At 48.9% G+C, this 26,852-nt stretch overlaps 1 pseudogene; it reads left to right on the forward strand.

Annotated features, from left to right (window-relative positions):
* Positions 1–416: 416 nt before the first annotated feature.
* The window catches only part of LOC141155532 (cytochrome P450 2C23-like), a 68,005-nt pseudogene continuing 41,569 nt past the window's right edge, over positions 417–26,852 (forward strand).

The following is a 26,852-nucleotide window of genomic DNA, read 5'->3' on the forward strand; positions in this document are numbered from 1 at the left end:
AATTTCAACATCTTGTGGAATCTATGCCGGGATGAATTGCTGCAGTTCAAGCTACTAAATGGGTCTTTTATAAAGTGGCCATGCGGTGTGTAAGTAAGGGGTCATATACATTTTTTTTTAATTGCTCTATATCACCTTACAGCAAAGTTACACAACATGTACATTTTATGCAGTCAGTATGACTATAGATTCATGTTCTGCGCAGTGATTGTTTTTCTCTTGTTTGGCTCTTTATTCTGCTTCTCATAGTTTAATCTCATGCAATATGATCTGAGTCAGAAGGAGAATGCAGTTCAAAGAACCCTGGCGCATTGGGCTGGATCCAGTGGGTCCTCCCTGCTCCTAGCTGCCAATGTGAGAAGTAGAAAGAATTGAAACCACAATCATCAGAATGAGATGGAACGAATGCCGGAGCCATGACGAACCTGCAGAATGTAACCGTTGTCTTGGTTGGAGTTATCACCTTTATTTTGGTCTTCTTTTACTGGAAAGAAAAAAGATGCCCCCTGAACCATTTCCATTACCTATTGTAGGGAACTTCCTAAAGATTCAGAAAGATGGACTAGTGCCGAGCTTAACTAAGGTAAGTTGGGTCTTAATATCATAAAGTAAAAGGATTGGGATCATAACTTTCATTGAGCACTGTAAAAGAGTTGATGATTCTTTTAAAAAAAATTGAGTTATCTCTGTTATTTCCCTTAAAAGGGTTGTGTAATCTTTCCTCAGGAAGCACCGCTCCTCTGCTTCCTGACTTCCTGCTTTCCAGCGATAGATGCATTTCTGAAGATTGATCGCTAAGACCAGCATCATGTTCGTGCCAGTGGTCCGAACTGTGCACTTCCTGATGCTTTAGCTGATTTTTCTTCTCTAGTATCAGAGGAGCAGCGCTTTCAAGTTCAATAGCAAACAGCTTGCAAGCACTGTGCTACCTGCCTTGGAAACTGTTGCCTAACTTAAGCAACAAGCAGTAAACTGTAGATTTAAAGATTATTAAGAGTGGAGAGGTAAATTCCAAAGTTGCTTATTTTCACAAGCACTTTGCAATTTTACCCTGATTAAGAAATTAAGACTAGAGATGAGCGGTGTTCGACTAGAACTGTTCGCCAATCTCAAATTTGAGCTGTTTTGGGCGGTGTTCGAGTTGTTCGACGAACCCGAACGATTTGCAAAAAATTCGGCTGTTCGAGGTGATGTTCGATAACTGTTCATGCACCAAAAGCGTGTCCTGATGTCTGGCGCTATTTAGAGCACCAATCATGCAGGGATTGTCTGCCACTCACTGTAATGCCACAGCCATGGTGGTTGTGGCATTACAGTGGTTGCCCAAATCGATGGGAACAGTGCTCACAGTGAAACATGAAAAGCCGGCAATTCAGCAGCGGCATACACCGGTAACCGACAATTTAGAACAGAAAGAATAGAGAATCACACATAGATTTGATAGATAGAAACATGTCAGTCACATATATAAGAAGTACAGTGACAGTGTTGCTTACTGTACTTGTCATTTAGTGTAAAGGATTTATTAAAAAAAATAATAGTGTTTTCATGCACCGTCTCTTTAAAAAAGCCGGCCGGCATTTCAGCAGCGGTACCAGACAATTTAGAATAGAAGGAATAGAGAATCACACATAGATTAGATAGAAACATGACAGTCACATATATATGAAGTACAGTGACAGTGTTGATTACTGTACTTGTCATTTAGTGTTAAAATAAAGGATTTATTTAAAAAAAATTGGCGTGGGGTTCCCCTTAATTCTAGTCTCTAGCGGAGGTTAAGCAGACAGCTGGGGCAGATGTTTGTGGGAAGTGGGTGGCAGTGGGAAGAGCGAGGCTAAGTGCCGGAATTGGCGCATCCTATGGATGCGCCATTTCTGGGGCGGCTGACGGCTGGTGTTTCTAGCCTGGGAGGGGGCCAATATTCATGGCACCCTTCCCAGGCTACTAATATCAGCCCCCAGCTGAATACCTAGCCTTTACTAGCTATTAAAATGGTGGACCCCCCAAAAAATGACGTGGGGTCCCCCCTATTTTAATAGCTAGCAAAGGCTAGGCAGGCAGCTGGGGGCTGATATTAATAGCTCAGGAAGGGTGCCATGAATATTGGCCCCCTCCCAGGCTAGAAACACCAGCCGTCAGCCGCCACAGAAATGGCGCATCCATAGGATGCGCCAATTCTGGCACTTAGCCTCGCTCTTCCCACTGCCCTGTAGCGGTGGCAGTGGGGTAATAGGGCTGGGGTTGATGTCAGCTTATAATGCCAGCTGACATCAAGCCCAGGTTAGTAATGGTGAGGCGTCTATAAGACACTCCCATTACTAACCCCATAGTCAAAGTTAAAAGAAAACACAACACCCAGAATAAAGTCCTTTAATTGAAATAAAGACACAATACTTTATTGTTCTAAATTAAACCATACTTACCATCACGCCCATTCCAGCTGAAGCCAACGATCTCCTGCAATAAAAGAAAAATAATAAAGCAACATCATCCTTACCTTTCCATGGTTCCCAGGACAGCTCCAGCTCTGCTACATTGAGATGACAGGCTGGACCGCAGCAGAACGCTGCCATCCAGCTTGCCATGCCGCACACACTAAGAAGCGCAGGCATGCTTGTGCTACCCAGTGTCTCGCTGTGACGGCATAAAGATGAGACGAGTTCATGTCCAATGAACTCGGCTCACCTCATGCACGTCACTGACAGAGTTGGAAAATTCTCCTGCACTCAGCGCTTCAGCGTGAGAATTTTCCCACGCTGTCAGTGACGTGTGTAACGGGTCTGGGAGGTGGAACCTCTGAGCTACTATACAAAGGGGCAGTCCTTGTAAGGAAGCAGGTGGCTCCCAGGAAAGGCGGGCAGGTAGTCACGGCAAGTGACAGGGACAGTCTCTGGGTAGAAGGGCAGGAGGATACGGCAAATGACAGGGATAGTCTCTGGGTAGAAGGGCAGGAGGATACGGCAAGTGACAGGGACAGTCTCTTGACAGACGGGTGGTCACGGCAAGTGACGGCAGAGCCTCCAGGTAGGCTAGCAGGCACGTAGCAGATGTGCGCTCCCAGGTGAGCAGGCAAGAGTCTCTGGACAAGCAGGTGGTCACGGCAAGTGACAGCAGAGCCTCCAGTTAGGCTAGCAGGCAGGTAACAGGTGAGCGCTCCCAAGTGAGCAGGCAAGAGTCTCTGGACAGGCAGGTGGTCACAGCACGTGACGGCGGAGCCTCCAGGTAGGCTAGCAGGCAGTTAACAGGTGAGCTCTCCCAGGTGAGCGGGCAGACAGGTCCATAGACAGACTGGCAGGTGATGGTAGGCAGACTGTCGGACCGCAGGAAAGCACACAGATTAGTCAGGAATCAGGCAGGAATCTGGCAAGTAGCTGGCAGGTATCTGGTAATGGGACCTGAGGGCTGAAGCAGAGTTGAGAGGCTTTGCAACAACATTGCTCGGGCACCTCAATTTTGGAGTAGGTGCCTTAAATATGGTGAGGTCCTCCGGCCATTGGCCGGGGACTCCTTAGGATGGTGCGCGCGGCCCCTTTAAGAGAGGGGGAGCGCGCGCACGCGCGCCCTAAGCACAGGGACCGGGAAGCAGCGCGCGCTGCCAGCAGAGCGGGAGGAAGCCGCCGCACACGGAGCGGAGAGGTGAGGGGAACGGCGTCCCTGCCTAGCAGGAGGCAGGGACGCCGACGCTACAGTACCCCCCCTTTAGGCCCCCCCTTTTTTAGGCCAGAGAGAAATTTATCAAGGATGAGAGGGGCATGGATGTTCTCCCGGGGCTCCCACGTTCTCTCCTCAGGACCAAACCCCTTCCAATCCACCAGAAAAAAGGTCTTTCCTCTTACCCTTTTGGTGGCCAGAATGTTCTCTACCTCAAACTCGTTTTCAGCGGAAACCGGAGCAAGAGGCGTACCTGTAGACTTGGAAAAAGAGTTAAGTACCACAGGTTTGAGTAGAGATACATGGAAGGAGTTAGGAATCTGTAGGTTGGCCGGGAGTTTCAATTTATAGGCCACCGGGTTAATTTGTTTGATAACTTCCAGTGGACCGATGAACCAAGGCCCTAACTTGTAGGAAGGAATCTTGAGCCGGACATATTTGGACGAGAGCCAGACCTTATCTCCAGGATGGAATTGTGGAGGATCCAGACGTCTTTTGTCAGCCTGTTTTTTCATCCGCTCGGATGACCGAAGAAGTGCGGATCGGGTACTCTCCCAAATGGAGGAAAATTCGCTAACGAGAGATTCCGCAGCCGGATTGTCCACCGAGGTGGAGACGGGAAACGGGATCCGAGGATGCTGACCGAAGACTACAAAAAACGGGGATTTGGAGGAAGATTCGCTCTCGTGATTATTGTAAGAAAATTCAGCCCACGGTAAGAGATCCACCCAGTCGGAATGGTGAGCATTAACAAAGTGCCGGAGGAAACTGGTCAAAATTTGGTTGATCCGCTCTACTTGGCCATTGGACTGTGGGTGATAGGCAGAAGAAAAGTCCAAGGTGACCCCCAGCAATTTACACATGGCTCGCCAAAAGCGAGAGGTGAATTGGACCCCTCGGTCGGATACAATGTGGAGAGGAAGACCATGCAGACGGAAAACATGATGGATAAAGTCTTTAGCTAACTCTGATGCAGACGGGAGACCCAGCAGGGGAATGAAGTGAGCCATCTTGGAGAAGCGGTCAGCGACCACCCAAATGACCGTACAACCGGCAGAGACAGGGAGATCTGTTATAAAGTCCATAGCTATATGCTGCCACGGGGCAGCAGGTACAGGAAGAGGAAGAAGGCGACCGGCTGGCAGGTGTCTCGGAACCTTGTTGCGGGCGCAGGACACACAGGCTGAAACAAAGTCTATTACGTCCTTGTGCAGGGTAGGCCACCAGTAATGCCGGGTAATAAGCTGGAGGGTCTTTTTCTGACCAGCGTGGCCAGCTAGCTTAGACGAGTGACCCCAGTGTAGGACCTTCTCTCGATCAGGTACTGTTACGAACGTCTTACCGGGAGGAAGACTATTTAGATTCACGGGGGCCACCTGCATTATTCTGGTGGGGTCGATGATGTGCTTAGGCTCCTCCTCTAGGTCAGAGACCAGAAAGGATCGGGACAAGGCATCAGCTTTGATGTTTTTGTCTGCCGGGCGAAAATGAAGAATGAAATCAAAGCAGGCAAAAAACAAGGACCACCGGGCTTGGCGCGGGTTAAGTCTCTGGGCGCTCTGGAGGTAAGCCAAGTTCTTGTGGTCAGTGTAAATTATTACCGGGTGAAGAGCCCCCTCGAACAGGTAACTCCACTCCTCCAGTGCCAGCTTAATGGCCAATAATTCTCGGTCTCCTATAGAATAATTGCGCTCAGAAGAGGAGAAGACTTTGGAGAAAAAGCCGCAGGTTACCATTCTTCCGGAAGATGACTTTTGGGTAAGTACCACCCCGGCTCCGGAGGAGGAAGCGTCAACTTCTAGGAAGAATTGTTTGTTGCCGTCCGGACGATGCAGCACCGGGGCGGAGGAGAAAGCCTGTTTTAAGGAAAGAAAGGCTTCCTCTGCTTCGGGCGGCCATTCTCTGGGATTAGCGCCCTTACGAGTGAGCGCAGAGATAGGGGCAGTCCGGGAAGAGAAGTGCAGTATGAAGAGGCGGTAATAGTTGGCGAAGCCCAGGAACCGCTGTATAGCCTTCAACCCCTCTGGTCGGGGCCACTTCTGGATGGCAGACAGTTTCTCAGGATCCATTTGTAGGCCGGTTTGAGAGATTATGTAGCCCAGAAATGGAAGTGAGGCTTGCTCAAAGATGCACTTCTCATATTTAGCATAGAGGTGGTTCTGCCTGAGCCTGAGCAGGACCTGACGAACGTCCCTTCGGTGAGTAGGAAGCTCCGGAGAGAAGACCAAGATGTCGTCCAGGTACACCACCACGCAGGAGTAGAGAAGGTCACGGAAGATGTCATTGACCAACTCTTGAAAGACGGCAGGAGCGTTACAGAGACCGAAGGGCATTGCAAGCTACTCATAGTGGCCGTCCCGGGTGTTGAATGCCGTCTTCCATTCATCCCCCTGACGGATACGGACCAGGTTATACGCCCCACGGAGATCCAGTTTGGTGAAGATTCTAGCCCCCCTCAGACGGTCAAATAATTCAGGAATGAGCAGAAGGGGGTATTTATTCTTCACTGTAATCTGGTTAAGGCCTCTATAATCTATACATGGACGGAGTGAGCCGTCCTTCTTTTTGACGAAAAAGAAGCCTGCTCCCGCCGGGGAGGTAGATTTCCGGATAAATCCCCGGGCCAGATTCTCCTCAATATATTCTGACATGGACCGGGTCTCTGCAGCGGACAAAGGGTAGATACACCCACGGGGAGGAGTAGAGCCGGGTATCAGGTCGATTGGGCAGTCGTATGGTCTATGAGGGGGTAATATCTCTGCTTCTATTTTATTGAAGACATCCGCATAAGACCAATAGGGAACCGGTAGACTGGGTAGATTGGCTGGGGTAGGAGAAGGACGAGCAGGATGAACGGGAACTAGACAAGTCTTATGGCAGTCCTGTCCCCAGCGAAGGACTTCTCCGGTCTGCCAGTCAAGCACGGGTGCATGTTTCTGGAGCCAAGGTAGGCCTAGCAAGAGTGCGTGAGAGAGTCCAGGCAGAACATGAAAGGAGATGCTCTCAGAATGCAGCATTCCCACCTGTAGAGTTAGAGATTCGGTGATGAGTTGGATGGGATGTGGTAAGAGGCCCCCATCCACGGCGGCGACAGATAAGGGTACGGCCAGAGGTTTGGTGGGAATGCGGTATTTTTCTACCAGGGATTGAGAGATGAGATTTCCAGCAGCTCCAGAGTCAAGTTGAGCCAGTTCAAAATAGCGGTTCTCTGAGCAGATGATAGAGACTGACAGCATCAGGGATGGAGAGGATTTACTTTTGTCTAGGGCGACCTCTCTGAGTGATCCTAGACACAGGCGTTTCCCGACCTCTCTGGGCAGGAACGGATCCGGTGCTCCTTACTGCCACAGTAGAAGCAGCTTCCCTCGGCACGTCGTAAGTCTTGACGGGTTTTGACCATCTTGGTCTGGTCGACCTGCATAGGCTCAGGTGAGTGTGCCTGGGGAGTAACGGAGGGAGTGACGGGTTTCTAGAAGGTAGGTGCTAGACGAGGAAACCTCCTCTCGCGGGTGACCTCTTTGGCGCGCTCCTGGAACCGGATGTCAATCCGGGTGGCAAGTGTTATTAAGTCGTCGAGAGTGGTAGGAATGTCCCGACCGGCGAGTTCATCTTTAATACGGCCAGATCGACCTTCCCAGAAGACGGACACCAGGGCGTCGTTATCCCAGGCCAGCTCCGAAGCAAGGGTACGGAACCGTATGGCATATTAGCCCACGGTGAGACTTCCTTGGCTGAGGCGTAACAGAGACGAGGTGGATGAGATCTTCCGTCCTGGTTCGTCGAAGACTTTCCGGAAAGCCGTGAGAAAGGCTGGCAGGTTGGACACCAGGGGGTCTCCTCTCTCCCATAGAGGATTTAACCAAACCAGTGCCTCTCCCATGAGATGGGACATGATGAAGGCTACCTTGGCTCGGTCGGTGGAAGACAGGTGTGCCAATAGTTCGAAATACAGAGTGCACTGGTTAATGAAGCCCCGGGCCTGGACGGGATCTCTGCCAAAATGAGGCGGGACGGAGAGGCGGGGACCAGGAAGAGATGCCATGGTATTGATGGGCAGCGTCGGTGCCGGGGTAGTAAGTGTGCAAGTGGAGGCCGCTCCCGATGAGGCAGTCAATGTGTCCAGGTGGGAGTTAACACTACGCAGGTGACTCAGGATGGAGTCCTGTTGGGACCTCTGACGGGAGAGTTCATGACACAGGTCCGAGAGCGAGGGAGCTTAGGTGCCACCGGGTTCCATGGCCCGAGAAAACTGTAATGGGTCTGGGAGGTGGAACCTCTGAGCTACTATACAAAGGGGCAGTCCTTGTAAGGAAGCAGGTGGCTCCCAGGAAAGGCGGGCAGGTAGTCACGGCAAGTGACAGGGACAGTCTCTGGGTAGAAGGGCAGGAGGATATGGCAAATGACAGGGACAGTCTCTGGGTAGAAGAGCAGGACGATACGGCAAGTGACAGGGACAGTCTCTTGACAGACGGGTGGTCACGGCAAATGACGGCAGAGCCTCCAGGTAGGCTAGCAGGCAGGTAGCAGATGTGCACTCCCAGGTGAGCGGGCAAGAGTCTCTGGAAAGGCAGGTGGTCACGGCACATGACGGCGGAGCCTCCAGGTAGACTAGCAGGCAGGTAACAGGTGAGCGCTCCCAGGTTAGCAGGCAAGAGTCTCTGGACAGGCAGGTGGTCACAGCACGTGACGGCAGAGCCTCCAGGTAGGCTAGCGGCAGGTAACAGGTGAGCGCTCCCAGGTGAGCGGGCAAGAGTCTCTGGACAGGCAGGTGGTCACAGCATGTGACGGCGAAGCCTCCAGGTAGGCTAGCAGGCAGGTAACAGGTGAGCGCTCCCAGGTGAGTGGGCAGACTGGTCCATAGACAGACTGGCAGGTGATGGTAGGCAGACTGTCGGACCGCAGGAAAGCACACAGATTAGTCAGGAATCAGGCAGGAATCTGGCAGGTAACTGGCAGGTATCTGGTAAAGGGACCTGAGGGCTGAAGCAGAGTTGAGAGGCTTTGCAACAACATTGCTCGGGCACCTCCATTTTGGAGGAGGTGCCTTAAATATGGTGAGGTCCTCCGGCCATTGGCTGGGGACTCCTTAGGACGGCACGCGCGGCCCCTTTAAGAGAGGGGGAGCGCGCGCCCTAAGCACAGGGACCGGGAAGCAGCGCTCGCTGCCAGCAGAGCGGGAGGAAGCCGTCGGGTACGAAGCGGAGAGGTGAGGGGAATGGCGTCCCTGCCTAGCAGGAGGCAGGGACGCCGACGCTACAACGTGCATGAGGTGAGCTGAGATCATTGGACATTAACTCACCTCATGCACGTCACTGACAGCGTGGGAAAATTCTCACACTGAAGCGCTGAGTGCAGGAGAATTTTCCCACGCTGTCAGTGACGTGCATGAGGTGAGCAGAGTTCATTGGACATGTACTCGGCTCATCTGGATGCCGTCACAGTGAGACAGTGAGGAGCGCAAGCATGCCTACGCTTCTCAGTGTCTGCGGGATGGCAAGCTGGATGGCAGCGTACTGCTGCGGTCCAGCCTGTCATCTCGATGTAGCAGAGCTGAAGCTGTCGTGGGAACCATGGAAAGGTAAGGATGATGTTGCTTTATTATTTTTCTTTTATTGCAGGAGATCGTTGGCTTCAGCTGGAATGGGCGTGATGGTAAGTATGGTTTAATTTAGAACAATAAAGAATTGTGTCTTTATTTCAATTAAAGGACTTTATTGTGGGTGTTGTAGTTTTTTTTAAATACTTTACTAGAAATTCATGGTGGTCATGTCTAATATTGGCGTGACCCCATGAATTTCGGGCTTAGGGCCAGCTAATAATGCCAAGCTGGCCCTAACTCCTTTATTACCCAGTGAGCCACCGGACCAGGGCCCTGGATGAGTTGGGTACAGCGCCAGAAGATGGCGCTTCTATGAACGCGCCATTTTCCGGGGTGGCTGCGGACTGCAATTTGCAGCGGGGGGGAGGCCAGAAAGCTTGGGCCTCCCTGCGCTGCGGATTCCAGCCCCCAGCTGCCTAGTTGTACCTGGCTGGACACAAAAATAGGGCAAAGCCCCACGTATTTTTTTTTTAAAATTATTTCATGAAATTCATGAAATAATTAAGAAAAAAAGGGCTTCCCTATATTGTTGTGTCCGGCCAGGTACAAATTGGCAGCTGGTGGTTGGGGGCAGCCCGTTCTTGCCTGCTGTACCTGGCTGGACACAATTATAGTGCGAAGCCCCACGTCAATTTTTTTTTAATTATTTCATGAAACTAGATGGTGGCCCGATTCTAACGCATCGGGTATTCTAGCATATGTATGCGGCAGACCGGGTGCAATCAGCAGAGCGGTGTTTAAATTTGGCACCAAAATCGCTGACTGGTCGCAGCCAACAACCGCGACCAATCAGCAAAGCGGTGTTGAAATTTGGCGAGTATATCGCTGATTGGTCACAGCCGACAGTCGCGACTGCTCAGCAGAGCGGGGTTTAAATTTGGCGCCAATACTGCTGATTGGTCGCGGATGGCGACCGTGACTAATCAGCAGAGCGGTGTTTAAATTTTGCGGCAATATTGCTGATTGATCTCGGCCAGCGACCGCGATCAATCAGCAGAGCGGTGTTTAAATTTGGCGCCAATAATGCTGATTAGTCACGGCCGGCATCCGCGACCAATTAGCAGAGTGTTGTTTAAATTTGGCGCCAATCTCGCTGATTGGTCGCGGCCGCTATTTAAATGTGGCGCCCAAATCGGTGATTGGTCGCGGGTAGCGTCCGCGACCAATCAGCACAGCGGTGTTTAACTTTAGCGCCAAGATCACTGATTGGTCGCGCTCTCCGCACGCGACCAATCAGCGAATCGTATTGGTGAGGACCGGGGAGCGCCGCTGCCTGTGCGGATACTTCCGCTGCGAGAAGCCGGGAGATGAGCGACTGCTCGCAGCAGAAGTATCCTGACCCGAAGCACCGCTCCCCGGTCCTCCCTTGACACCCTAGCCGCTGATGTCCCCACAGTATCCGCATGGTGTTACAAAGATCCGGACATTTGTGTTAAAAATCGCTGATTGGTCGCTGGCGCTGCCAGCGACCAATCACCGATTTGTGCGCCAAATTTAAATATCGGCCGCGACTAATCACTGATCTTGGCTCCACATTTAAACACCGCTGTGCTGATTGGTCGCGGCCGATATTTAAATGTGGCGCCCAAATCGGTTATTGGTCGCGGGCAGCGTCTGCGACCAATCAGCACAGCGGTGTTTAACTTTTGCGGTAAGATCAGTGATTGGTCGGGTACGAAGACCGCGACCAATCATCGAATCGTCTTGGTGAGGACCGGGGAGCGCCGCTGCCTGTGCGGCTACTTCCGCTGCGAGAAGCCGGGAGATGAGCGAATGCTCGCAGCAGAAGTATCCCGACCCGCGGTGCCACTCCCCGGTCCTCCCTTCCGCATGGAGGTCAGCGACGCTGGCAGTCCTTAAGCTGCTACCGGCCGGGAGATGAGCGCCTCGTGCCGCTCATCTCCCGGCTGCATCTCCATCCCGCAGATGGTTCCGGCGGTCGGGATCCTTCTACTGTTACCGGCCGGGAGATGAGAGCTTCGCGCCGGTCATCTCCCGGCTGCATCGCCACTGAGCTCCGTCCCGCAGATGAGCCGCTAACGGCCGCCATCTTTTTTCAGAAATCCCGCGGCGCTGATTGGCCGCTGCCGGACCAATGAGCGACGTGGGATTTCCTGGACAGACAGACAGACAGACAGAAAGACAGACAGACAGACAGAGAGACAGACGGGATAAGACAATTATATAGTAGATAATTTAAAAAAAAAGGGCTTCCCTATATTGTTGTGTCCGGCCAGGTACAAATAGGCAGCTGGTGGTTTGGGGCAGCCCGTTCCTGCCTGCTGTACCTGACTGGACACAAATATAGTGCGAAGCCCCACGTCAATTTTTTTAAAATTATTTCATGAAACTAGATGGTGGCCCGATTCTAACGCATCGGGTATTCTAGGATATGTATGCGGCAGACCGGGCGCAATCAGCAGAGCAGGCAGGTACAGCAGGCAGGAACGAGCAGCCCCCAACCACCAGCTGCCTATTTGTACCTGGCCGGACACAACAATATAGGGAAGCACTTTTTTTCTTAATTATTTCATGAATTTCATGAAATAATTAAAAAAAAAAATCCGTGGGGCTTCGCCCTATTTTTGTGTCCAGCCAGGTACAACTAGGCAGCTGGGGGCTGGAATCTGCAGCGCAGGGAGGCCCAAGCTTTCTGCCCCCCGGCTGCAAATTGCAGTCCGCAGCCTCCCCGGAAAATGGCGCGTTCATAGAAGCGCCATCTTCTGGCGCTGTACCCAACTCATCCAGAGCCCTGGTGCGGTGGCTCACTGGGTAATAAAGGGGTTAGGGCCAGCTTGGCATTATTAGCTGGCCCTAAGCACGAAAATCATGGGGTCACGCCAATATTAGACATGACCACCATGAATTTCTAGTAAAGTATTTAAAAAAAAACACAACACCCACAATAAAGTCCTTTAATTGAAATAAAGACACAATTCTTTATTGTTCTAAATTAAACCATACTTACCATCACGCCCATTCCAGCTGAAGCCAACGATCTCCTGCAATAAAAGTAAAATAATAAAGCAACATCATCCTTACCTTTCCATGGTTCCCACGACAGCTTCAGCTCTGCTACATCGAGATGACAGGCTGGACCGCAGCAGAACGCTGCCATCCAGCCTGTCATCCCGCAGACACAGAGAAGCGCAGGCATGCTTGCGCTCCTCACTGTCTCGCTGTGACGGCATCCAGATGAGCCGAGTTCATGTCCAATGAACTCGGCTCACCTCATGCACGTCACTGACAGCGTGGGAAAATTCTCCTGCACTCAGCGCTTCAGCGTGAGAATTCTCCCACGCTATCAGTGACGTACATGAGGTGAGCTGAGTTCATTGGACATGAGCTCACCTCATGCACGTCACTGACAGCATGGGAAAATTCTCACGCTGAAGCGCTGAGTGCAGGAGAATTTTCCCACGCTGATAGTGACGTGCATGAGGTGAGCTGAGTTCAATGGACATGAGCTCACCTCATGCACGTCACTGACAGCGTGGGAAAATTCTCACTCTGAAGCGCTGAGTGCAGGAGAATTTTCCCACGCTGTCAGTGACGTGCATGAGGTGAGCTCAGTTCATTAGACATGACCTCGGCTCATCTGGATGCCGTCACAGCCAGACACTGAGGAGCGCAAGCATGCCTGCGCTTCTCAGTGTCTGCGGGATGACAGGCTGGATGGCAGCTTTCTGCTGCGGTCCAGCCTGTCATCTCGATGTAGCAGAGCTGGAGCTGTCCTGGGAACCATCGAAAGGTAAGGATGATGTTGCTTTATTATTTTTCTTTTATTGCAGGAGATCGTTGGCTTCAGCTGGAATGGACGTGATTGTAAGTATGGTTTAATTTAGAACAATAAAGAATTGTGTGTTTATTTCAATTAAAGGACTTTATTCTGGGTGTTTGTGTTTTTTTTTAACTTTGACTATGGGGTTAGTAATGGGGTGTCTTATAGACGCCTCTCCATTACTAACCTGGGCTTAATGTCCGCTGGCATTATAAGCTGACATCAACCCCAACCCTATTACCCCACTGCCACCGCTACAGGGCAGTGGGAAGAGCGAGGCTAAGTGCCAGAATTGGCGCATCCTATGGATGCGCCATTTCTGGGACAGCTGACGGCTGGTGTTTCTAGCCTGGGAGGGGGCCAATATTCATGGCACCCTTCCTAGGCTATTAATATCAGCCCCCAGCTGTCTGCCTAGCCTTTGCTAGCTATTAAAATAGGGGGGATCCCACGTCATTTTTTTGGTGGGGTCCCCCATTTTAATAGCTAGTAAAGGCTAGGTATTCAGCTGGGGGCTGATATTAGTAGCCTGGGAAGCTCCATGGGTATTACCCCCTTCCCAGGCTTCAAACATCTGCCCCAGCCGTCTGCTTAACCTCCGCTAGAGACTAAAATTACGGGGAACCCCACGCCAATTTTTTTTTTTAATAAATCCTTTATTTTAACACTAAATGACAAGTACAGTGACCAACACTGTCACTGTACTTCATATATATGTGACTGACATGTTTCTATCTATCTAATCTATGTGTGATGCTCTATTCTTTCTATTGTAAATTGTCGGGTACTGATGCTGAATTGCCGGCCGGCTTTTTTAAAGAGATGGTGCATGAAAACACTAATATTTTTTTTAATAAATCCTTTACACTAATTGAAAAGTACAGTAACCAACACTGTCACTGTACTTCTTATATATGTGACTGACATGTTTCTATCTATCTAATCTATGTGTGATGCTCTATTCCTTCTTGTCTAAATTGTCGGATACCGGTGTATGCCGCTGCTGAATTGCCGGCCGGCTTTTTTAAAGAAAGCGTCTTCTGAGCAGTTTGTCAGCTTTTGGACACCTGTGAAGGTGTTTTCTATGTGTTTCTATGTGTTTTTGTTTGCCTGCCATTGGTTTTAACGGTGTTCGACGGTGTTCTAAGGTGTTCGACGAACAGTTCGACGAACAGTTCCTCGAACATCCCGGTGTTCGACGAACCGAACAGAACCCGAACACTACGGGGGTGGCTCAACACTAATTAAGACAACTTTTAAAGTCTAATAATCTTTTAATTTATTCATTCTTTTTTTTCTCTGTTTTTATTCACATTTTTAAGTAACAAACATAACTGCGAAAACTATGATTTGAGGATATCTCGTAGGCTACCATATAAAATATTGAAGGGGTTGTCCAGCCTTGGGGCTCTAGGATACAGTCAATTTATGTGACAGCAGAATTGTGAATCCTGACAGCACAATACGCGTGAGCTGTCAGGATTCTCCATTGCGAGTGCCAGGAGTACTAGCATGGGATTTGGATATATACGGTCACATGTCGACTAGATGTCCATGGCTTCATGCAATACAAGTGAAATGAGTAAGGACGGACAAGTCTAGTCTGAATTTGGCTGGAAATTTGCAAAAGGAAAACTTGCGGTTACCCAACCGATCCTAGCATCAGAGAATCCTGACATGCGTGCATGGGCTGAACTAGGGAGGAGCTGGGGTGGGATAGGTTGTGGTTATGCCTGCTCATCAAATTCCTCAAAGATGTGGCATTTGCTAATGCCAGAAATGTTACTCTAGTCCTTTATTGGGTACCATTTCTGAGGTACATGCCACTGATAAAATGTATCAAATTGATTTAGAGGCGTGTGCTTGTTCATGAATTTGGCACATCTTATCCTTGCACTCCCCTCATTAAGACTGATGTACGAAATGTCAGTGTTAATGTTGGGGCCTATGTCTCTATGGCAGATGATTTTAATTTCTTGTTTAATGGCATCTCAAATTTGTATTATTTGGAAAAGTCAACTAAATGTGAGAGAAGGTCATTGGGGAGGAGACATATTGCCAACACAGCCCTGCATTTGCTAGATCTACTGGCATTCTGCATCAGGGAGTGAAAAGCTTAAGGGCAGATGTGCACAACATCTTTTTCAGGCAGATACCTGAAGCGGCTTTGCATGGGAAAACTCGGTGGCTGCGCTAGCATCTAAATGACACCAAGTGCACGTACCCAGAAGGAGTTTTCCTGAACCATCACATATCTGGAGAAATCATGAGTTAGAATTTTTGCATATGAATGCTCTCCACGGTTTTCACAGATAGCACTCGTACCTGTGATAGTCCATGGGGCCATTCACAGGCCTGTGATGTTATACTCACCAAGAGGTATACTGATTGCACATCTACCAACAGGGGTGTAACTATAGTAGGTGCAGGGGTTGAGACTTGAGGGGTCCCCATATGAAGAGACTATTACTATTAACACAGCTGTGTTAGTTGAGAGCCTCATTGGAGATGTTGCATTGGGGCAAACAAGCTTCAAGACACCACTACTGACCACCATACTAATGTAAATCGGATGATTTTATTATACGCTTATCTAGACCCCACCTCTAGAGAGGGTTGAGGCCGGCTGAAAATGGTGCTTGGTTTAAGTTTAAAAATAAGCAAAGAAGTTGAGAATTTCAGATTCATATTTCATCACCATATCAAACCGTAAAGATATATTGAATTCCATGTGAAGGCCTCATTTAAAATTCTGTCGATTTTGACAATTTCACAGATGGCAAGAACATATGGCCCCATTTATACAGTCTACTTTGGCACAAGACCTATTCTAGTTCTCACTGGATATCAGATTATAAAAGAATCACTCATTGCAATGGGAGATGTCTTTTTGAATCGTGGTGACATGCCATTTCTGGGATGTATTTTTAATCATGCTGGTAAGTCATAAATTATCAGATTGGATGTAATACCAGCTGCAGAATTGCAAGCTACTGTCTTAGATATTGATGTGTGACAAGTGTATAATAAAAGTGAATCAGACCACTCTCAGTCCATCTGAGTCATAAAAGTTATGTGGTCACTGTCGTTTTAACAAGCTTTTCATAAATTATTCTTTTTTTCTCCACTTATCAGCAACTTATTCTTCACCTCTGTCTTCCTGAATTCATCATTTATTCAAAAAAACTGCTAAAATACATCTTGCTCAAAACCAGACAGTCTGAGAGCTCACTGAAAGATCAGATTACAGTTCCTATTGAAGTCTATGGAAGACTAGAGGAGCAAAGTGAAAAGCAGAGTGAAAGAAAAAGGTTCATACACACAGAAAATGCTGTTGCTTTCTAATAAATGTTTTATCTCATCCTAGTGCTGGATCCACAGTTACCCTGCTCAGTAATGCTGTATAATGTTGTGACGCCCAGCTGCTCTTGGTATCACAAATCCTAGAAGGGTGTATTGATGGATTCCTCCACAAGAGGCCCCCATAACCATTCACACATCTCCACCTTCCACCTCAGACCACCAGAGGGAGCCCGTTAGGGATAGATAAATAGGGAAGGTGGAGCCAGGCAGCAGTTGGTCTAGACTGGAGTCGACAGAGAGCAAACCTGTTGAGAGAGTTCCTGAAGAGTGAGACACAGAAAGCGGTCAGTCTGCAGTGGAGCACAGTCCAGACTCAGTTGTAGCTCAGAGCAGTGAGCTTTTAGTGTGCCGGCGCCATAAGATCGATGAAGCGCGGCAAGCTGCCGTTAGTGTGAGTAGCCTAGTGAGGGCCCGAGTAGACCGAAGGCGAGTGGAGAGTTAGTACATAGGGGGCAGAGGAGCTTAAATGGCTCACCCCGAAGAAGTTACCGGACACCGGGTCCGAAGCTTACCGGGATCTCTATGACACAGTAAGATATAAACGGAATCCCTGGAGAACTACAAGTCCCAGGATCGCTAAAGTGCTGATACGTAATAGAGCCAGAAGACACATAGGCCCCGTAAGTCGGAAGCGTGTACTTCAAGAGAAGGCTCTACCACAAAGTCAGCCAGCGCAGGACAGAGACCAAGTTAGGCCAAGCTCCAGGCAGGCCAGAAACTTAGTACGCAGAAGCAAGAAGCAGGAGGCCCAAAACCCGCTCATTGGGGAGGATCCTGACATGCACCCTTTACCCTAGAGTGCTCCGGGACGTGCCTGAATTTCCATCAGTAAAAGGTACTGAAGTGACCATTGTGTCTGTCCCTGTTCTTCCTCTGACCCGGCTGGGTCTCGCCTGTCCTGCATCCCTCTTCATATACTGCCCTGAGGCCTAGGTCCACCTGTGGGGAGCTATACCATAGAGCTGCCTTATCATCGGCCTCAGTGGACTGCGCAGCGCTGATGATCCTCACCAGAAGCCACGGGTGGCGTCACAAACTTTTATAACCTTAACAAAATTTTCACCCTTTTTAAGGAGAGACCCCAGGGTATGGGCCCGGGAGCCGACCACCGCGACATCTCTAAGGCTAAAGGCCCGGGTAACCGAGTCATCCCCATTTCCCCTGCGCTAGTCATCTTCCAACTGGCATCGCGAACAGGATTGCGTGCCCACTGCAACGACGAAGTGTTGTGCCCGTTGCCACCGGGTACTGTGCGCCTTTATTCTGAACTGTGTATGTAAAGTAGTGGTGAAGATAGCCGCCATTGTTGGGCCGTTGAGCGAGAAGAAGCATGTAACCACGGGAAAAATAGGGGCGTACCTGCAAAAAGAGCGCGAAACCTCGGACACGCCCCATGCCTTGACTTTAAACTAACAAGCGCCAGGTCCTGTAAGGAGCGTCGCTGAACGCGCCGACGTAGGATGCAAGCAACGCAAGGTCCTGAAGATAACCGTCACCTGCGGAGCTGCAGCCTACCGGAAGAAAAACCAGAAGGTAGGCCATGGTTAGGGGGGCGCTAAGATGTCCGAAGAGCAGCAGAACGCCGACATGCCGGCCAATGTCCCTGAAGTTCAACCCGCACCCGATGATGAGCAGGCCGAAGCCGCCGCTCCACCAGCAGCGCCTGTAACACCTGTCATTCCTATGACTTTACCGTACTTTCCTGGAGCAAAGTGGCTCCCCCAGTACAATGGCAAACCAGATACCCTGTCTGGATTCAAACGGAAGATATGTGGTATCTTGGATATGTACTCTATGACCGGCAAACAAAGAGCCGCCGTTGTATTAGGACAACTGACCGGTGCTGCAGAACGGGAAGTGGAAACATGGTCGGCCGCAGACCAGGAGTCAGTGTCCGCAATATTCCAAAAACTACAGACTGTCTTTGAGGACCTTACTGAGGCGGACATCCGGAAGAGGTTCTATAGCTGTTCCCAACAACCGGAGGACAATGTTTGGGACTAAGCCTGGCGTCTTCAAGGGGCCCTGCGGGCTCTGAACCAGGTTAGTCCAACCAGCATCGAAAATGAGAACAAAATGCTGAACTAACAGTTTGTCTGGGGACTGAGGTCTCCAGAGGAGAGCAGGACTGTGCGTTGGTGGTCCCTGGATCATCCAGATGCCACCTTTGACAATCTTAAGGACATGGCTATAAAAGGACTGCAGCCCCTGGAAACAAATGCCATCTAATGTTACCAGGGTGGGGCTACCCCAGAGCCTTCTACACCCATCTTTTCCCCAGTGGCTGCTGAAGCTAAGGTTCCAGCAACGTCCCCTAAAGAACTGAACAGTCTGCGCTCTGAGGTGCGTCATTTGATCAAAACCCTGACCACCATGCTGAGTACTCTGCAGCTGCGGACGGAGCCCGACGAAGGAGGGAAGATCCTGTTAGCCGATCGCCCTGAGGATGTTCCCTGGATGCGGAGGAGGAGGAGACCAACACCGCCCTCGCCAAGGACCAGTGACCAGCGCCATCCACAGAAGGACCCTGCCTGCTACCGCTGCCACAAGACCGGACACATCGCCCAGAATAGTCCTTTAAACGAGAAAACCCTGGGTCCGAGGGCCGACACCCAGGAGTAAACTCACCAGGCCCATCAGACTGGTACAACAGGTTCGTCGGAGGAAGACCTTTCCTGTCCATTGTACTGGACGGGATCCCAACGCATGCTCTGCTGGACACAGGATCTCAGGTAACCATTAGAGATGAGCGTTGTTCTACTCGAACTGTTCGCCAATCTCAAATTCGAGCTGTTTTGGGCGGTGTTCGAGCCGGTGGGCGAACACGAACAATTTGAGAAAAATTCGGCTGTTCGAGGTTATGTTCGATAACTGTTCGTGCACCAAAATCATAACTGGATTTTTTCTCAGTAATGATGAAAATTAATGTTAATACGCAGTTTGAGTGTACAGCGGGGCGGGGGGAGGGGCAGGGGATGGATCTCTGCAGGAACAATGAAGATCTCCATTTTTTTTTCTCTTTCCCGCATTTGCAGTGGGGAGGTGCAATCTGTCAGCCTATCAGCAGCGCACACACGGAGCGAAGTGCTTTTTTTCACACAAGCAAGGGCATGTGTGATTGGCAGTGTATGTCACATGTCCTTGCCCTATAAGACCAAGCCATTTTCCCCGTCGCCACCATTTTCTCACTGCTGCAGCTGCGTGTTAGACGGCACCGCTGTTGCTGTGTGCGCTATACCTTGTTAATTTCAAGCCAATTTTCGCACAAATATACAGATAGCTTGGGAGTAGGGAATAGTTGTGATTGCAGTCCTTTTAAGGACTAGGTTACAGCATTTCCTACGACTTTTATCAGGCAGGTCTGTGCTCTTAAATAGATAGATTGTGGGAGTAAAGACTAATTGTAATTGGAGTCCTTTTCAGGACTAGGTTACATCAGTTCCTATCAGTTTTTGCCAGGCAGGTCTGTGCCAGTGCTGTGCAAGTTTTTTTCACAGCATTTGGCTGAATCTAGCAAAGCTAATCCTTTTTGGCCTATTGCAGAGTGTGTTAGTCAGTGGAGTAGCCTATCTGTGTTGCAAGATATACCACCTGTGTATAGAATACCAATTTTTTTACTGCACCTAGTGAAGTAAAATCTTTTGGGCATAGCATCATTCTATTAGTCCATCTATACTGACCTCCATCAGGTTGCAAACTGAATATAATTTTTTTCTGCATCTAGCTCTGAAAAAATATTTGGGCTTCTAGCGGTGTGTGGGACTTGGTCTATTAGTCCATCTATACTGACCTCCATCAGGTTGCAAATTAAAAATAATTTTTTTCTGCATCTAGCTCTGAAAAAATATTTGGGCTTCTAGCAGTGTGTGGGACTTGGTCTATTAGTCCATCTATACTGACCTCCATCAGGTTGCAAATTAAAAATAATTTTTTTCTTCATTTATCTCTGAAAAAATATTTGGGCTTCTAGCAGCGTGTGGGACTTGGTCTATTAGTCCATCTATACTGACCTCCATCAGGTTGCAAATTAAAAATAATTTTTTTCTGCATCTAGCTCTGAAAAAATATTTGGGCTTCTAGCAGTGTGTGGGACTTGGTCTATTAGTCCATCTATACTGACCTCCATCAGGTTGCAAATTGAATAAAAAAATTTTCTGCATCTAGCTCTGAAAAAATATTTGGGCTTCTAGCGGTGTGTGGGACTTGGTCTATTAGTCCATCTATACTGACCTCCATCAGGTTGCAAATTAAAAATAATTTTTTTCTGCATCTAGCTCTGAAAAAATATTTGGGCTTCTAGCAGTGTGTGGGACTTGGTCTATTAGTCCATCTATACTGACCTCCATCAGGTTGCAAATTGAATAAAAAAATTTTCTTCTTCATTTAGCTCTGAAAAAATATTTGGGCTTCTAGCAGTGTGTGGGACTTGTTCTATTAGTCCTTCTATACTGACGTCCAGCAGGTTGCAAATTGAATATAATTTTTTTCTGCATCTAGCTCTGAAAAAATATTTGGGCTTCTAGCGGTGTGTGGGACTTGGTCTATTAGTCCATCTATACTGACCTCCATCAGGTTGCAAATTAAAAATAATTTTTTTCTGCATCTAGCTCTGAAAAAATATTTGGGCTTCTAGCAGTGTGTGGGACTTGGTCTATTAGTCCATCTATACTGACCTCCATCAGGTTGCAAATTAAAAATAATTTTTTTCTGCATCTAGCTCTGAAAAAATATTTGGGCTTCTAGCAGTGTGTGGGACTTGGTCTATTAGTCCATCTATACTGACCTCCATCAGGTTGCAAATTGAATAAAAAAATTTTCTGCATCTAGCTCTGAAAAAATATTTGGGCTTCTAGCGGTATGTGGGACTTGGTCTATTAGTCCATCTATACTGACCTCCATCAGGTTGCAAATTAAAAATAATTTTTTTCTGCATCTAGCTCTGAAAAAATATTTGGGCTTCTAGCAGTGTGTGGGACTTGGTCTATTAGTCCATCTATACTGACCTCCATCAGGTTGCAAATTGAATAAAAAAATTTTCTGCATCTAGCTCTGAAAAAATATTTGGGCTTCTAGCGGTGTGTGGGACTTGGTCTATTAGTCCATCTATACTGACCTCCATCAGGTTGCAAATTAAAAATAATTTTTTTCTGCATCTAACCCAGCCAATAGTTTTGGCCTAATACCACAGTTTGGCCACTCAGCTCTGCTCGGTTACCATCCATTGTTTTTTTGTGCAAACAACTCCAGAGTTGTGAATTAGTTAACCACCAAAATGAGTGGAAAAAGGCCTGCTGCTGGTGGAAAGGGGAATAGGCGTGTTGGGAAGGGGAAAAAAGGTTGTGTCCGTGGGGTAGGTGCAGAAGAAAGACCATCTTCCAGCCAAACTAAAATGTCTACTTCTTTTAGCGGACAATGTGATAAGATCCCTTTCTTACGGCCACGCCAATCGCTACAAATTCCAGATGAGGCACAAAAACAGCAGGTGCTTCAACGGATATCAAGTGCTCCTTTAAGTGGGCTCTCCTCCACATCAACTTCAACATCACAAATACTCCAGTCCTCAAAGGTGTCACCCAAATCGCACTTGCTTCCTCACAGCTCCCAAATCTCCAGCTGCCCGTCTGAGTATGAGGTAGAACAGATGGTTGAGTCTGCAGAGCTGTTTACTCATACTATAGCCTGGGAATCAGAGGTTGACTCCAGCGCTTCTGTGAATCCAGACGAGGAAATGATCTGCACTGATGCCCAGAATCTTTGTGAGTCGGATCCAGGACCAGACGCAGAAGGTTCTGACCATAATGTAGACCCTCATTCCCAAACTGTAACTCCTGTTGGTGGAGACAATGAGGAAGACGATGATAAGACTCAAATACCTGATTGGAGCGACAACTTTAGTTTTTTGTCAGGGCAGGAACAGGTTGGCTCTGAGGACGACGGGTGTGATAACGCACAGGGTGATGATGATGAGGTCGGAGATCCCACTTACTGTCAACCCACAGTCAGCCAAGAGATGAGGTCAGCAGAGGAGGTGGAGGAAGATGCTAGTGACGACGAGGTCAAGTTGCTCCTTCCTGGACAGAGACGTAGTACTGGAAGCACGTCAACAACTGCATCCTCAAACACAACTCTGCCTCTCACCACAAGTCGTGGTGGCTCTTCAGGTCGCATGGGTGCTAAGCCTTGCATAGCCTGGGCATTTTTTCAGATCGATAAAGATGACCCAACTCGTGTTATCTGTAACATTTGTCAGCAAAAGCTAAGTAGAGGCCAAAAAATACATAGTTTGAGTACTTCATGCATGAACCGGCACATGGACATGAAGCATAAGTTGCAGTGGGAAGCTCAGTGTGCTACAATGCGGTCTAGCCGGCCGGGCCAACCACCGTCTGCCATATCTTGTGCATCCGCGGCCTCTTCATCCTCTGTGACTGGGGGGACAGCAGTCACACCTGTTTTGGGGCGCAGACCTGCCACCTCTTTACCCGCAACAGCCAGCGTGATTGGCAGGTCATCATTTTCTTTGGAGGTGGTAACACCAGCTGGTCTTGAGCGCTGTCCGACATCGATAGCACCACCTTTGGATCAAGGCAACCTAACATGTCCGCCTGCATCTTCCTCACAGACCGGCAGTTTGACGGGGACACCCTTATCAACCCCGTCTAAGCACAATAGCCAGCCCTCGGTCCCTCAGATGTGGACAAGTAAAAGACCATTTCCTCCTAGCCATGAGAAAGCTAAGAGGTTGAATTTCACCATCTGCAAGCTCTTGGCTACAGAAATGCTGCCTTTCCGCCTGGTGGACACAGAGGATTTTCGAGACCTTATGTCCGTCGCAGTGCCCCAGTACCAGATGCCCAGTCGGCACTACTTCTCAAAGAAAGGTGTGCCTGCGCTCCACCAGCATGTCGCACACAACATCACCGCTTCTTTGAGAAACTCTGTGTGTGACAGGGTGCATTTCACCACAGACACTTGGACGAGTAGGCATGGACAGGGGCGTTACATGTCGCTGACTGGGCACTGGGTAACTATGGTGACAGCAGGACAAGGGGCTGCTGTCCAAGTCTTGCCGTCCCCACGAGTTGTGCGTCAATCCTCTTTATGTCATTTTTCCTCCACTGCTTCTGCCTCCTCAACCTCCTCTCGGTCTTCCACCTGCACCCAAAGCCTGTCTGGTCATGCCACAAGCTTTCTAACTGCGCAGAAGGGATCCTGCACACCTCCTTACTATGCTGGCAGTAGGGCTCAACGTCATCAGGCGGTTTTTACATTGAAATGTCTGGGAAATGTGAGTCACACAGCTGAGGAGTTGTGGTCAGCTCTGGAGAACCAATTTCATGAATGGTTGTCTCCACTGGACCTGAAACCAGGGAAGGCCGTGTGCGACAATGCTGCAAACCTGGGTGCGGCCCTTCGCCGGGGCAATGTCACACACGTGCCTTGTATGGCTCACGTGTTGAACCTGGTTGTCCAGCAATTTTTAGCCCACTATCCCAGACTAGATGGCCTTCTGCAGAGGGCACGGTCGCTGTGTGCTCCCTTCCGCCGTTCGCATCCCGCAGCTCAGCGACTTACATCTCTACAGAAGTCGTTGGGCCTGCCACTTCACCGGCTAAAATGCGATGTGCCTACCCGGTGGAATTCAACTCTGCACATGTTGCAGCGACTGTGGCAGCACCGACAAGCCCTGGTGCAATACGTTCTGACGTATAGCCTGGGCCAACGAGATTCAGAGGTGGGGCAAATCACGCTGGAGGAGTGGTCTCAGATCAGGGACCTATGCACCCTTCTGCACAGTTTTGAAATGGCGACGAAGATGTTTAGTGCTGATGATGCCATTATCAGCATGACTATTCCGGTGATTTACATGCTGGAGCACATGTTAAACAGAATTCGGAGTCAGGTGGTGGCACAAGAGGAGGTGGAGGAAGTAGAGGAGGAGGAGTTGTATGCGGAAGGGCTAACATCTGCAAGGTCCAGACGGTCGGCAGCACCAAGGCGGCAGGCATGTGAGGGTGGGTGAGATGGTTTAACCAGGGCGCATGGTAGCAGCCAAACTAGTGAGGAAGGTGCAGGAGCCCAGGAAGAAGTGGAGGACGAACTGATGGAAGACTCATTAGATGAGGGAGACCTTGATCACATTTCTGTTGTGCGAGGTTGGGGGGAGAGGACAGAGGAAGGAAGCATGATTGTTACCTCGCCACCAACACAACAGGGACTTGGTGCTCCTGGATGCGCAACACACGAGTGCCTTCTTGCTGCACTACCTGCAACATGACCCTCGAATTGTGAGAATTAGAAATAATCCTGACTACTGGGTTGCCACACTGTTAGATCCCCGGTACAAAAGTAAATTTGCAGAAATTATTCCTGCCATAGAAAGGGATGCACGCATGCAGGAGTATCAGCAGAGACTGTTGCAGAATCTTACATGTGCTTTTCCACAAAATACCAGTGGTGCACGTAGTGAATCTCACAGTTCCAACTTGCCAACCGTGGGACCGTCAAGTGTTCAGCACTCAAACCGTAACAGAACCACAGTATCTGCTGGTAACATCAATTTTGCGGAATCATTTCACCACTTTTTTAGCCCATCCTTTGCAAGGCCACAGGAGACAAGAAGTCTGACACATAGTCAACGCCTAGAGACGATGGTACAGGAGTATCTCCAAGTAAACATTGAAGCCACGACTGTGTCACTGGACCCTTGCTCTTTTTGGGCTTCCAATCTGGATAAATGGCCAGAGCTAGCCACTTACGCCTTGGAGATCTTGTCATGCCCCGCAGCCAGCGTTCTGTCTGAACGTGTGTTCAGCGCTGCTGGTGGTGTGCTGACAGATAAGCGCACGCGGCTCTCCACTGATAATGTAGACAGACTCACGTTCATAAAGATGAACAAATCATGGATCCGAAACGACTTTTCTACCCCTGTGTCATCCTGGGGAGAGTAAAAGCTTGATGATTGGTTAAAATCACCCTATCAACCGTTTTAAGCTTTCAAATTACTAATCATGTTTATCTGTATCTTGACTGGAAAATAATTTGGGCTTTGTAGCAGTGTGCAGCACTGATCCTATTAGGCCATCTATAATAAGCTTCACCAGATTTAAAATTAAAAATAATTTTTAGCTGCATCTAGCCCGGAAAATAATTTTGGGGCTCCGAGATGCGCAAGACACATAAGTGCCTTCTTGCTGCACTACCTGCAGCATGACCCTCATATTGTCAGAATTCGAAGTAATCATGACTACTGGGTTGCCACACTCTTAGATCCCCCAAACTTTTCGATCAACCTTTTCATTTTAATAAAGACCAAAAAAATGGTCATTTTTGAAATTATAAGCATTAGCAGGTTGTTAGAAACTGAAATCAAACAGTTTTCAACTCAAAACTTTATTCTAGGTGATGTTACATTTTCACATAGGACCCCTTGTTCGAAAGGAGCTTCTGAACTCTCTCGTCCATTGAATTTGTCAGGTTTTGGATGGTTTCTGCTTCAATTGTTTTGCATGAGGACAGAATACCCTCCCAGAGCTGTTGCTTAGATGTGAACTGCCTCCCGCCATCATAGACACTCCTTTTAATGATGCTCCAAAGGTTCTGAATGGGGTAGAGGTCAGGGGAGCATGGGGGTCACACCATAAGTTTGTCCCCTTTTATGCCCATATCAGCCAGAGATGCAGATGTTTTATGTGCAGCATGAGATGGTGCATTATCATGCAGAAAAATGATCTTGCTGTGAAATACACGGTTCTTCTTCTTGAACCATGGCAGGAAGTGCTGTTTGAGAAAATCCACATACATTATGGAGTTCATCTTTAGCGCCTTCAGGGATCCTAAAGGGGCCGACAATCTCTCTCCCCATGATTCCAGCCCAAAACATTACTCCACCTCCTCCTTGTTGGCGCTGTAGCCGTGTTTGCGTGGGGTGTCCATCAACCAGCCATCCTCCACTCCATTCATCTGGACCATCGAGCGCTGCACGGCACTCATCCGTGAACAAAACAGTTTTGAAATCAGTCTTCGTGTAATGTTTGGCCCACTGGAGCCGTTTCTGCTTGTGTGAAGTGGATAGAGGAGGTCGACAGGATGGCGTATGCACAGCTGCAAACCTCTGAAGGACCCTGCATCTTGTTGTTCGGGGGACGTTGGAGGCACAAGCAGCTTCAAAAACTTGTCTGCTGCTATGACAAGGCTTTTTTGCCGCTGCTCTTTCAACCTGACGTAATTGCCTGTAGGAAAGAGTCCTCAATTTGCCCTTATCAGCACGCACACGTGTGTACTGTGAATCAGCTACATACTTCTTGATTGCCAAGACACTTCATCCTGATCATCGCACAATGTTGAGTGTAGTCATGCCTTGACCTAAACACACCACAATTTGTTGCTTCTCAGCAGCCGACACATCCTTTTTCTTTCCCATTTTGGCAGAAAATGTAGGCTGCTTAATAATGT

The sequence above is a fragment of the Phyllobates terribilis genome, unplaced genomic scaffold (assembly GCF_046119375.1).
Source record: "Phyllobates terribilis strain yellow unplaced genomic scaffold, ASM4611937v1 Scaffold_7__3_contigs__length_470593459, whole genome shotgun sequence".
NCBI lineage: Eukaryota > Metazoa > Chordata > Amphibia > Anura > Dendrobatidae > Phyllobates > Phyllobates terribilis.